We start from the raw sequence: 12302 nt of genomic DNA, 5'->3' as shown, positions 1-12302 counted from the left end.
ATCCTTGAGAACTGTGGTGTGGCATAACATGAAAGATGGCGGGTCATCAGGAAGGCTTGACTCGGGCCTCAAAAGGCAAGTCAAATCTGGATGCACAGTGTCAGGCAGGCAGGGATAATGGTGGGAGGGGTTGTGGAATGTAGCGGTCAGTGGTCAATGATGAGAATGTCTTGGTGGCCTGAGGAAGTGAGTGGAGCAGGGGTGGGACATCAGATGGGTGGGTCTAGACTTGCTCCGGTGGAGAATGGGGAGCTACTGAGTGTTGCCCAATTGGGCTGCGACAAAATGAAAGCAGGAAGGAAGATGTCACAAGGGCAGTGATCTCTCTTTTCTCCTTCTTCTTCTGCATTTTCCTGAGCTGCCCCCTCTCATCACATTTTCCTCAGGGTTTCTCAACTGCAAACTGACAACCAAGCCTCTCGGGGAAGATGGAAAACACCCAAGTGGGGCAACATCCTCCAGTAAATGGAAAAGGCACTGAAGCGACTGGCACACAGTGGGTCCAGGGAGCAGGATGGAGTGAGGGGAAGGGCTCTGGGGGTGGCCGGGGCTACCGCTGCTGCTCTAGGTCTCAGGTAAGGAGAGGCAGGGAGAGGGATGTAGATGGCCAAGGGGAGGTACCTACTAAGAGGGGTTTTCTCTCATTTCTTAAGGAGGGACTGGAATGAGATCAGGGTATGTACATGTTAGAGACAGGAAAGCAAGAAAGGAAGGTCATGAATGCGGACTGTGCTGGTTGACTCCGTCCCATCAGGGATTGGATGATGAAATAGAAGGTAGAGGTTCTTCTAGAGCATCTTGAGGTTGAGAAAATTATGTGAAGTCAAACAAACAATCTCTCATCGCTGTGCTGATATCCTGGGAGATGTCAAGAAGTGTAAGGCAGTCTCCCCCTAAAGGAATCAGGCGCTAAGGCATAGGAGCCTTAATAGAGGAAAAGGCAAATGACGACAAAAGGGTCAAGCAGCAACATGAAGGCAAAACTACGGTGGAAGTCACTCTAGCAAGCCACAGAGAGGGGATGTGGAAAGAAGGTGAGGGCAGACAGAGCTGGGTTCAAATCCTATCTCTGCCATTTTCTACCTATGTGACCTTAGGAAGTCCTCTCTCCTCTTTGAACTTCATTTTCGTCATTTGTAAAGAGTACCTACTCAGAAATATTCATTTGTAAATGGTACCTACTTCAGAGGGTGTCCTGAGAGTTTAAAAGCAGACTGATGGAAACTACTGGCTCAGGATTTACAGCACAGTCGGTGCCCAGTAAAAGTTATAGTGGATGGTGATGATGTACCCAGGTGTAGGGTGATCAGTGGTATTGAGGGTTGAGAGGAGAAAGGGATTAGTGCCAGCGGACCTGTTCAGGTAGACTCCCCGTGCTTTTCTTCTGTCTGTATCTGAATATGGTATTTAAGCCAGAGTTCTAAACTTCCTTGGGGAGCTCCTCATTTTACCCTGGGTATTTCCCACATATACATGAGGTATACACGTTTAAAAGCTTGTTTGCTTTTCTCTTATTAATCTTCTTTTATTACAGGGATCTCAGCTGAGAACTCGGAGGGTAGAGGGAAAATGATTTTTCCTCCCCTACATCTGTCAACCTCTAGCTTCCTTCCTCCACTGAGGTCTCTCCAACTTCAGGCAGCCTTTTTGGACCAGATCTATGAAACCTATGCTGGTGGTTTCACATATGTGCAGCCCACATCTGGTCCACGGGACGTACCCATTTCATTCACCCCAGCAAACTCGTGGAGCCCTGGTGGATCCCCATACAGCCATCTTTTCTTCACTCTACCGTGGGGACAGCTAGTCATTGGCAGTCTCTGCCCATTGTAGTTCTCAGGTTTGAGTCAGACTCCAGTCTGCTGTGTCTCCCAAACTCCAGGGGACGCTTAACAAGCTCTCCAAGTTGTGACCCTGAAGCTCCTCTCCCTAAGCTTGTGGTAAGGGGCAGGTGTCCACTCCCTTCTGCACCCAGGGTCACAGGACACCAAAACTGTCTCCAAAAATCCCTCCTAATCTTCAAAATCCCCACAACTTTATATCCTTGATATGGGTAAGGTTTAGATACCTTTTTGCGTGTGTTACACTGGTCTCCCAGCTCACTCTGGAATGGGGCATCTATTTCCTTGGGACTTGCATTAGTCAAGGTTCAGCTGCAGACAACAAAATCCAATGTACCTATGTTAAGTAGAAAGGGATCCTTTTTTTTTTTTTTTTTTTTTTTAAGGGATCCTTTTAAAATAGAATATTAAATGGTTTACGGAATCAGATCCTACTCTGAGCTTCTGGGAATGACTGTCAAAGCCACACTACAGGGTGGGGAGATTAAGGGGCCACTGCTCTTCCCACAGTCAGGACTCTGAAGAATCAGCAAACTTTGCAAATCAGGAAGCTACTGGCATAGTTTCTCCAGACCCACCCCATGTCGGCCACACTCTATACCACCAAAGTGGATGCCTTTTTCCCTACTTAACTCAGTTCCAAATTTGTTTCATACAAATGCCTTTGACTGGTAAAGCCTAAATTATCTCTGGAGCCCTAGCTGCCAAAAACCTGAGAAATGATTGAGCAGACCTTTCATAATAAAGAGGCCCACGAGAAGGAGGTGGGAATGGAATTTCATTCCACAGCATCTGCCCAAACAAGCTCAGCGAAAACTGAGATGAAAATAGTTCAAATTTTAAAGATTTTCTTCCTTGCTGTCAGTGAAAGACAAATTGAGTGGAAAACAAACACCCACTCTTTGTTGTGTTATGGCAAATACATTCTTTTATCTATTATAGAGTTATGTTATAACAGCAAGTTCCTATTCACCAAAAATAATATTTTGGATATTATTATATGCTATATATCACCCTCAAGCCATAAAAAGATACAGACCCAGAGAACAAATTCCAAAATTTATGGTACTTTTCTTGGAAACTTCAGTGTGTTCTAAAAAATGAATCCTATTTCCCATCCATCTACTTTATTCTATTCCTGGGATACTGACATGATCACTCATTGTGCAGTGACATTTGGAAAATTCACCTTCCACGGCAGTCACGAAAGTAAAAATAGTTCCACTTTAGCATCCTGTAAATTGAGAGTTTTCAGAACTTCATAAAATCAGAAACGAGTACTTTAGGAACCAAGTGCAGGTCTTTTGGGGTAGGGGTTGCTGTTTCTACCAATTGGGGCTATTATATTGGGATCCTTCCTCAATCTTAATCCAGCCCCGTCTTTGAAAGACTTGCCTTGAACCGAACTTCCCAGTACATTCGGACCTTGCCTTATCTAAGTCGCTCTCAGAGCTGTGTTGAGGCTGAGTTCTCCTTGACCTCCAATAAGCTCAGCTTTCTCTTATTAACACGTTGTGCTGGGGATATTTGAGAAGCCAGCACTGGACAATGTAATTAAATCCATCCATTTCCCCCTTATGACTTATGCTTTGGGATATTATTTAAGATGTCCTTCCCAATCTGAAGCACAATCATATTCTGAATATTGTCTTTTAGACAATGTATGAAGATATTCTCACACATTATCTTCTATTAGCTTTACAGTTTTGACACAAACAGGACACAACAAAGAAATCTGCCCCTTAGGATGGTGGCAGGGTCTTGTTAAAGTCCACCTCCGTCATTTAGAGCTGTGCTAGTACTCTAGCCATTAACCTCATGTGCCTGTTTGCATTTAAGTTAATTAAAATTCAACGAAAAATAAGAAATCAGCTCCTCAGTTGCACTTGCCTCATGTCAGAGCTGAACAACCACACGTGGCGAGCGGCTACTGTGCTGGATGGGCAGGTACAGAACACCTCCATTATTGCAGGAAATTGTGTCAGACAGCACTGCTTTCTGTATTTCTGTTTCAACATAACTGGCCGGCTAACAAAGCTTTCAGTTCCTTGTTATAAATTTAGTGTCTTACTAATACAGATGAAAACTTTTTATAGCACACTGTACTTTCACACCTGGGTAGTTTGCTTTCGCATTTCCATTTAACTAAAGCAGATTTTCCTCTTAGAGAATCACACTTCTGATTTTGTACTTTCCATTCTCGGAGAAAGGGTTTATATTATTTTGGTGCTTCAGTCCTTTTGCCCTATTCCCCCCAAGTCTCCTCCAAAGCCTTCTTGCCCTCGCACAAAGCAAGTGCAAATGCGGCCCATTTGGATGGATGAGGGGGATACACTGCCGGAAGCCAGGGTGCATGGGGGCTGCTCGGCAGTGGGCAAAGCGCTGGGGGGCCGGGTGTTGGAGGACAGGGTCCAAATGACCAGCTCGGCTTTGATATCTGTCTGTGAAGTCTGTGAAACGTGGGCAAGTCACTGGCCTGCTCTTCAGCTCAGCCTCCAAAAGAAAAAAGGCTGGAGACCCGCTCTGGGGTCCCCTCTGCACGCGATCAAGGCACATGCGTGAACAGCGATGCAGAGTTGAGCAAAGCAGGGCTCACGCGGTTAAGTTAAGCCCCCTTGGCCCTCGGGGGACTCGCAGGCTGTCTAGAGAGGATGGAAGAATGTCCACAACAGGGTGGTGACAGAACACAGCACAGAATCAGGGCCAGAGTGTAGCCAGACTCTACGTGCTCAGGGCAGGGTCAGATGGTGGCTGCAGGCTGGAGTCCTCTGCACCAGCTTCTTGCAAGAGGGCCCCCTTGTGGCCCAACACAAGTGAGGCTAGTTGGGGAGTAGCCCTCAGAGGCATTCCAGGGGCTGGAGAAGGGGACAAGCTCCAGCAGCCTGAGGCACGACCAGCATGGAGTGGTACCATAAGGGGACTGGACACCCCGGGGGCTAGAGACAGGGTGGGCACAGATAATGGGGTCTTAACGCAGACCCAGGCCTCTAACTGAGCAGTGAAGTCCAGTTAATGTAGGGGAGCTGAGCTCTCTCGTGAGCTCAGTAAGCAAGACACACAGTCAGGGACAAGTAGCTGTAGACCCCTCCCCAATTTGTCCCCTCTTCTCTGGGCTGCCTAGTGACCACTTGGCCTCCAGGTCTCTTCGTTACTTTCCTCAGAAACTCCAGCTTCCCAACTCCTCTCTCCTGTTGTCACCCTTCTCCCTGGGGCTCCTGGAGGCCCAGCTCCGCAGCAGGACCAGGGCAGGGAGACTTCTGCTCATTTTAGGGAGCTGAGATAATTACGTTACCTGAACAGGACACTGGGAATACCAAACACACCCAGGGAGAGCTGTGTTATAACCAATTGGGAAAAACAGTGAATTCAACACCCACTGGAATGTATGCCTGACCGGTGTGCAGTGCAGCAAACCCACCTCAGGTAAACTAGTCACTTAAAATGACCCTACTCGGTGTTCTTTAAGCCTAATCAAACTAAGTGTTTTAAAAACGTTTTCTTTGTTAGTTATCAAGTACTTATAAATATTTTGTGCAAATAGTCTCTCTCCCTTTTTAAGTGAAATTTTTTGTTTTAGAGTAGTTTTAGGGTTCAGAAAAATGAGGATATTACACAGAGTTCCCATATATCCCACACCCAGTTTCCCTTATTGCTAATATCTTACATTAATATGGTACATTTGTCATAATTACTGAACCAATAATGATATATTATTATTGACTAAAGTTCGTACTTCATTCATTATTTCCTTAGCTTTTACCTAATGTCCTTTTTCTGCTCCAGGGTCCCACCCAGGACACCTCATCACATTGAGTCCGCAAGTCTCCTTAGATTCTTCTTGGCTGGGACCATTTCTTAAAATTTCCTTATTTTTGATGGTTTTGACAGTTTTGAGGAGTACTGGCCAGGTATTTCATAAAGTCTTTCATTTGAGAGTTGTTTGATGTTTTTTCTCATGGGGTTAGGGGTTTGGGGGAGGAAGACTGCAGGGGTAAAATGCTGTTCTCATCACATCTGATCAAGGGTTCATGCTATCAATGTGATTATCACTCTTGATCTTAACCTTGATCACCAGGCTGAGGTGGTGACCGTCAGTCTCGTCTACCATAAAGTTACTCTTCCCCCCTTCTCCATGCTGTCCTCTTTGGACACTACGGATGGCCCACACTTAGGGGGTGGGGAGTTTTGCTTTCCCTCCTTGAGGGCAGAGTATCTACATAAATTATTTGGAATTCTTCTGCATGGGAGATTTGTCTGTTCTCCCCCATTTATTTATTTATTCAATCATTTCCTAGGAACCATCTTTACAGTTCCTTGAATTAAAACCTTGCCCCCCCCCAAACCTCCCAGGGTGGAAACACATCATTGACCTCCCCCATGCCTGGAACTCAGGACCCAGCTCAGGCCACCAAGGGCCCCCTGACCACTCACAGGCAGAACACAAAGTGAAAGAAAAGAGGAACAGCCTCTTACTTCACCACGGTTTCATTTTGGGCATCCTCAGGCTCCCCCAGCAACAGTGAAGGAGTGTGACGGGGTAGAAGGTGTGAGCTGTGGAGATGGGGAGGAGTTGGGCCACAGGGAGCAAGTGAGGGTTTTTTCTTTTTTTAAATTTTTTGGTCACGCCACGTGGCATGTGAGATCTTGGCTCCCCGACCAGGGATTGAACCTGCACTCCCTGCATTGGAAGCATGGAGTCTTAACCTCTGGACCCCCAGGGAGGGCCCAGCTTTTTGCTTCAAAAGCATATTTTTTTTGAAGTATAGTTGATTTACAATGTTGTGTTAGTTTCAGGTATACAGCAAAGTTATTTATATATGCTGGATTCAAGTTCTTTCTCCCAGTCCATAGCTTGCCTTTTTGTTTCCTTAAATAGGTGTTTGATGGGCAAAATTTTAATTTCTCATTAAGTCTAGCTAATCAAAATTTGAAATTTTGTGCTTAGTGTTTTTTGTGTCCTACTAGAAAACATTTGACTAGCCCAAAATCATGAAGATACTCTCTAATGTGAGGCTTTTTTCTTTTTTTAAATTTTTTAAAAGAGGAACAGCCTCTTATTTTCCTCTACAATGACATTCTAGAAGCTTTATCGTTTTAGTCTTTACATTTAGGTTTATGGTCCATTTTAAACTAATTTTCATATATGAGGCAAGACTTGAGGTTCACTTTTGTCCTTGATCCAGTTGTTTAAGCATCAATTTTTTAAAAAGACTTTTTTTCTTATTTAATTACCTTTAGCAAACATTGATTTACTGTATATGTGGGCCTATTTCTGGATCCTCTATTTTATTCTATTGATCTATTTGTCCTTACACGAATACCACGCTGTCTTGATTACTGTAGCAAATATTTACATCAGATAATGTAAGTATTTCAACCTGTTTTTCTTTTTCAAGATTGTTTTGGCTATTCCATAACCTTTGCATCTCTGTATAAATTTTAGGATCATATTGTTAATTTCAACAAATAAAATGTCTATTGACTGATGAGTGGATAAACAAAATGTATATCCATACAATGGAATATTATTCAGCTATTTAAAGGAGTGAAGTACTGATATAACGTTGCAGAAAGTACTGCTACAACATGGCCAAATCTCAAAAACACTACCCTAAAGGAGCCGATCACAAAGCACCAATACTGTATGATTTCGTTTTCTTGAATTGTCCAGAAGAGGCAAATCTATAAAGATAGAAAGTAGTGGTCACCTGGGGCTGCAGTGTGGGGAGAGGCAGGAAAAGGGAGAGTGATAAGCTGCAAAGTGGCCTCCCCAAGGACATCCACATCCTAATCCCCAGAACCTGTGAATGTTACCTCATATGGCAAACCAAGGGGCTTTGCAGATGTGGTAAGTTAGGGATTTTGAGGTGGGGAGATTATCCTGGATTATGTGGCTGGCACTAAGTGCATTCACATGTATCCTTATAACAGGAGACAGAGGGAGGTCTGAACACACACAGAAGAGAAGGTGATGCGGAGATGGAACAGAGAGATTTGAAGATGCTGGCTTTGAAGACTGGAGTGATACAGTCACAAGCCAAAGAACGTTGGCACCCACTGGAAGCTGGAGGAAGCAAGGGCTAGATTCTTCCCTAGAGTCTCTGAAGGGATCACAGCCTTGCCAATACCTTGATCCTGGATCAGTGATACTGACTTCAGACTTCTGGCCTCCAGAACTGTGAGAGAATACATTTCTATTGTCTTAAGCCACCACATTTGCAGTAATAGGAAACAAATGCAGGATGTGACTGCTAACGGGCATGGGGCTTCATTTTGGGGTGACGAAATGTTCTAAAACTGGACTGTGGTGGCGAAATGTTCTAAAACTGGACTGTGATACACTGAAGTGTATACTTTAAATGGGTCAATTTTATATTATGTGAATTATATCTCAATAAGGCTGATATACGATGTTTGTGGGGACTCCCCTGGTGGTGCAGGGGTTAAGAATTCACCTGCCAATTCAGGGGACACGGGTTCGGTCTCTGGTCCGATAAGATCCCACATGCCGCAGAGCAACTAAGCCTGTGTGCCACAACTACTGAGCCTGCGCTCTAGAGTCCGTGAGCCACAACTACTGAGGCTGTGTGCCATAACTGCTGAAGCCCATGCGCCTAGAGCCTGTGCTCTACAAGAGAAGCCACCGCAATGAGAAGCCCATGCGCCGCAACTAGAGAAAGCCTGCACGCAGCAACGGAGACCCAATGCAGCCAAAAATAAATAAATAAATAAAATAAATAAATTTATTTAAAAAAGACATATTAGACTAAAGAGCCCTCAAACTCATTAAGAAGAAAACAAACAAATAAAAATGAAAAAAATCTGAAGAGACCCATCTCAAAGAAGATATGTTGATGGCAAATAGACACAATAAAATATACTCAGTATCGTTAGTTATTGGAGAAATGCAAAATAAAATCACAATGAATACTACTGCACACTATTAGAATGGGAGAAAAAATACCTGGCAACAATAAAATGCTACGAAGGATAGGGAGCAACAGGAACATCAATGCAAATGCAAAACGGTGCAGCCACTTTGAAAAACAATTAGTCAGTTTCTTTAAAATTAAACATAATCTTACCATACAAATGTAGGCATTTACCCAAGTGAAATGTAAACCTATGTTCACACAAAAACCTGTGTATAAATATTTGTAGTAGTTAAAAAAAATTATTTATTTATTTATTTATTACACAGCAGGTTCTTATTAGTTATCTATTTTATACATGTTAGTGTCAATCCCAGTCTCCAAATCCATCCCCCCCCCCACCCCCCTGCTTTCCCCCTTTGGTGTCTATACGTTTGTTCTCTACATCTGTGTCTCTACTTCTGCCTTGCAAACCAGTTCATCTGTACCATTTTTCTAGATTCCACATATATGCGTTAATATATGATATTTATTTTTCTCTTTCTAACTTATTTGGAATAACCCCAAACTGGAAACCAAATCTGATTGTCCCTGACCTGGGAGGGATATGTATAAACAATTGTGATACATCCATACAATGGGGTCCTGCTTTGAAGTAAAAAGAAACAAAGTACTGATATACTCAACACACATCTCAAATGCCTCATACTAAGTGAAAGAAGCCAACTTAATATGCTTGGCTGGAGAAAAGGGAACCCTCCTACACTGTTGGTGGGAATGTAAGTTGGTGCAGCCATTATGGAAAACAGTATGGAGGGTCCTCAGAAAACTAGAGTTGCTACATGATCCAGCAATCCCACTCCTGGGCATATATCCGGACAAAACTATAATTCAAAAAGATACATGCACCCCTATGTTCATAGTAGCACTATTTACAATAGCCAGGACATGGAAACAACCTAAATGTCCATTGACAGATGAATGGATAAAGAAGGTGTGGTACATATATACAATAGAATATTACTCAGCCATAAAAAAGAATGAAATAATGCCATTTGCAGCAACATGGATGGAACTAGAGATTATCATACTAAGTGAAGTAAGTCAGAAAGACAAATACCATATATCACTTATATGTGGAATCTAAAATATGACACAAATGAACTTATCAACCAAACAGAAACAGACTCACAGACAGAGAACAGACTTGTGGTTGCCAAGGGAGAGGGGGTTGGGGGAGGGATGGATTGGGAGTTCGGGATTAGCAGATGTAAGCTATTATATATAGAATGGATAAACAACAAGGTCTTACTGTATAGCACAGGGAGCTATATTTAATATCCTGTGATAAACCATAATGGAAAAGAATATAAAAAATGTATATATGTATAACTGAATCACTTTGCTATACAGCAGAAATTAACACAACATTGTAAATCAACAATACTTCAATAAAAAATATATACTACACACTGTACCAGTCCATTTTTATAACATTCTGGAAAGGGCAAAACTATAGAGGGAAAAAAAACCCAGATCAGTTTCCTAGGAACTGAGGGTGGAGCAAGGGGAGAACTAAGAAAGGACACGAGGAAACTTTGGCGGGTAATGAAACACTTCTATATCTTGATTATGGTGGTGGTTACAAGTTCCCATGGGTTTCTCAAACTCCTAGAACTTTCTACTGAAAAGGGTGAATTTTACTCTATGTAAATTAGAACTTAATTTTTTAAAATCCAAAATAGAAAGACACAAAAATATCCTGCTATGTTAAATTATTTTGTACATAAAAGCCTAATTAACGTATACACATTTTTAGAGATTTTGATAAATCCTTCCAAATTTCCCTCAGAAACATTGGATCCAGTTTATACCTGTCTGTCAATGGAATGAGAGCATTTGGGTTTTTATATCCTTGTCAGCACAACTATCAGTGATTGCACTTTTCACAAGGCCTCACTCCGGGCTAGGGACACAGCAGGGATTTAATAGAAGCATTTATTCCAAGCACATGAAGTCCCCACAAGAGATAAATGAGATTTTCCCTGAGTCCTGAAGCCATTTACTGTTCTGATGGAGGAAAGAAAGGAAGGAAGATACCATGTGTGTTGGGAGGAGAGACAGCCTCTGAACTCAGGGGTCTGAGGAGCAGTGTTAAACTGGGGGAGAATATGAAAAAGGAAGGGTGAATAAGGAAAGCATACTATGTCTTATGGGGGCTGAGAGGTCTGAAGTGACAACTGTATCTCATTTCTATATGCTGGTGCCCAGCACCAGGCATAGCACATAAGGCTGTAAGAACAAACAAACTGATGAGCGAATGAATGAATGTTGAGACTAAAATTTGGGATCAGCAAAGATAAAACTTCCTTGCTTTGGGAATTAGGGGTTCAAGCTCAGTTTAAGATGTGGCCATGCAAACTTGAGGACGTTTTACTCTGAGTCCTATCTAAGGAGAAGAAAGTCAGCATAGGTGAGTAGGGGGAGGGCATAGAGTCATGAGGGTCCACCTGGGTCCCCACGCGCATAGGAGCCTACGACACAACTCCTGGATGTCAGAAGTCTATCCTTCTGATTCTCAGCCCTGGGGACTGAGTGAAGGGTGGGGTCTTGGGCCAAATGCTGGGTCATTTTAGCTGGAGCTGGGCAGCTGTATAGGAGAGATAGGGTTGGTTGAGAGGAAGTTGAGTGCGCATGCCTGTGTGCTGGCTGGGGGCTGGAGCAGGGGAAGAAGGGGCAGGGGGCGTGGTTTCTGGAGAAGAGGTGGGGGAGGGGAACATTGGGGCTGCTTTAGGAAGGCTGCAGCAGGGAGCCGGAGTCTGGACAGAGCTGATGGGTGATTAGAGGTGTTGGTAGGAGAGGCAGAGAGAGGGATAAAGGTAAGGAGATGTGAGCATTGAAAAGGAGAGGCAGCTGCCGCTTGTGTTAAGTATGAGACAGTGCATGAGTGTGTGTGTGTGTGTGTGTGTGTGTATGAGAGAGTGTGTGAGTGTATGTGTGTGAGTATGAGAGAGTGTGTGTATGTGTGTGTGTGTGCGCGTGTGCAGGCATACGTGAGCGCACAGGGGCTCCTCCCTGAACCCAAACTTTATGCTCCGAGTCTTACAATTCGCATCTTCTTTTCTCCTGTCACTCTAACCATGACAAAAATAAGGTTGCATTTGAGCATGTAAGGGGTTATTTGCAAGTGTGAGCGTGAGTGGCTGTTCTGACCAGCCAGGAGCCTGGGAGAGAGAGAGGCAGAGTGCCAGAACGAACACACATATGCACGAATGAGTGCATGAATAAGCAAATGGGCGTTTACAAGAAGCTCCCCGTGAATGTGGGTTCGTGAAAAACGTTGGGTCTGAGATGCCCCACCCAAGCCCCATAGCCTATATCTCTGGGTCTCTGAGCACAGAGAATTCCAGGGACGTCTGTGCCTGAGGTTCTAGAAACCTCACACTAGCCCCCTAGATGAATAACTGGCTTCAAAGGACGGCATTCCTAATGGACCAGATTCCAGGAGGGAATCCAAAGAGGGTGAGCAGTCTTCTGACCCCGAGAGCCCTCCCTGGGCTGGGAGGCCCCGGCCGGGTGGAGCAGCCAC

General features: G+C 43.9%; 1 long non-coding RNA gene across 1 annotated transcript; it reads left to right on the top strand.

Annotated features, from left to right (window-relative positions):
* The first annotated feature begins 226 nt into the window (after positions 1-226).
* On the top strand, positions 227-8167 carry LOC113631087 (uncharacterized). The gene is made up of 2 exons (XR_003437179.1): positions 227-1034; positions 7773-8167. It is a non-coding gene; the product is annotated as an uncharacterized LOC113631087 (long non-coding RNA).
* Positions 8168-12302: the final 4135 nt, after the last annotated feature.

This window comes from Aethalodelphis obliquidens, unplaced genomic scaffold (assembly GCF_003676395.1).
Source record: "Aethalodelphis obliquidens isolate GAN/ISIS:26980383/991018 unplaced genomic scaffold, ASM367639v1 scaffold31, whole genome shotgun sequence".
Lineage (NCBI taxonomy): Eukaryota > Metazoa > Chordata > Mammalia > Artiodactyla > Delphinidae > Aethalodelphis > Aethalodelphis obliquidens.
The sequence above is the reverse complement of the archived record's forward strand: the minus strand, read 5'-3'. Positions and strand labels throughout refer to the sequence as shown.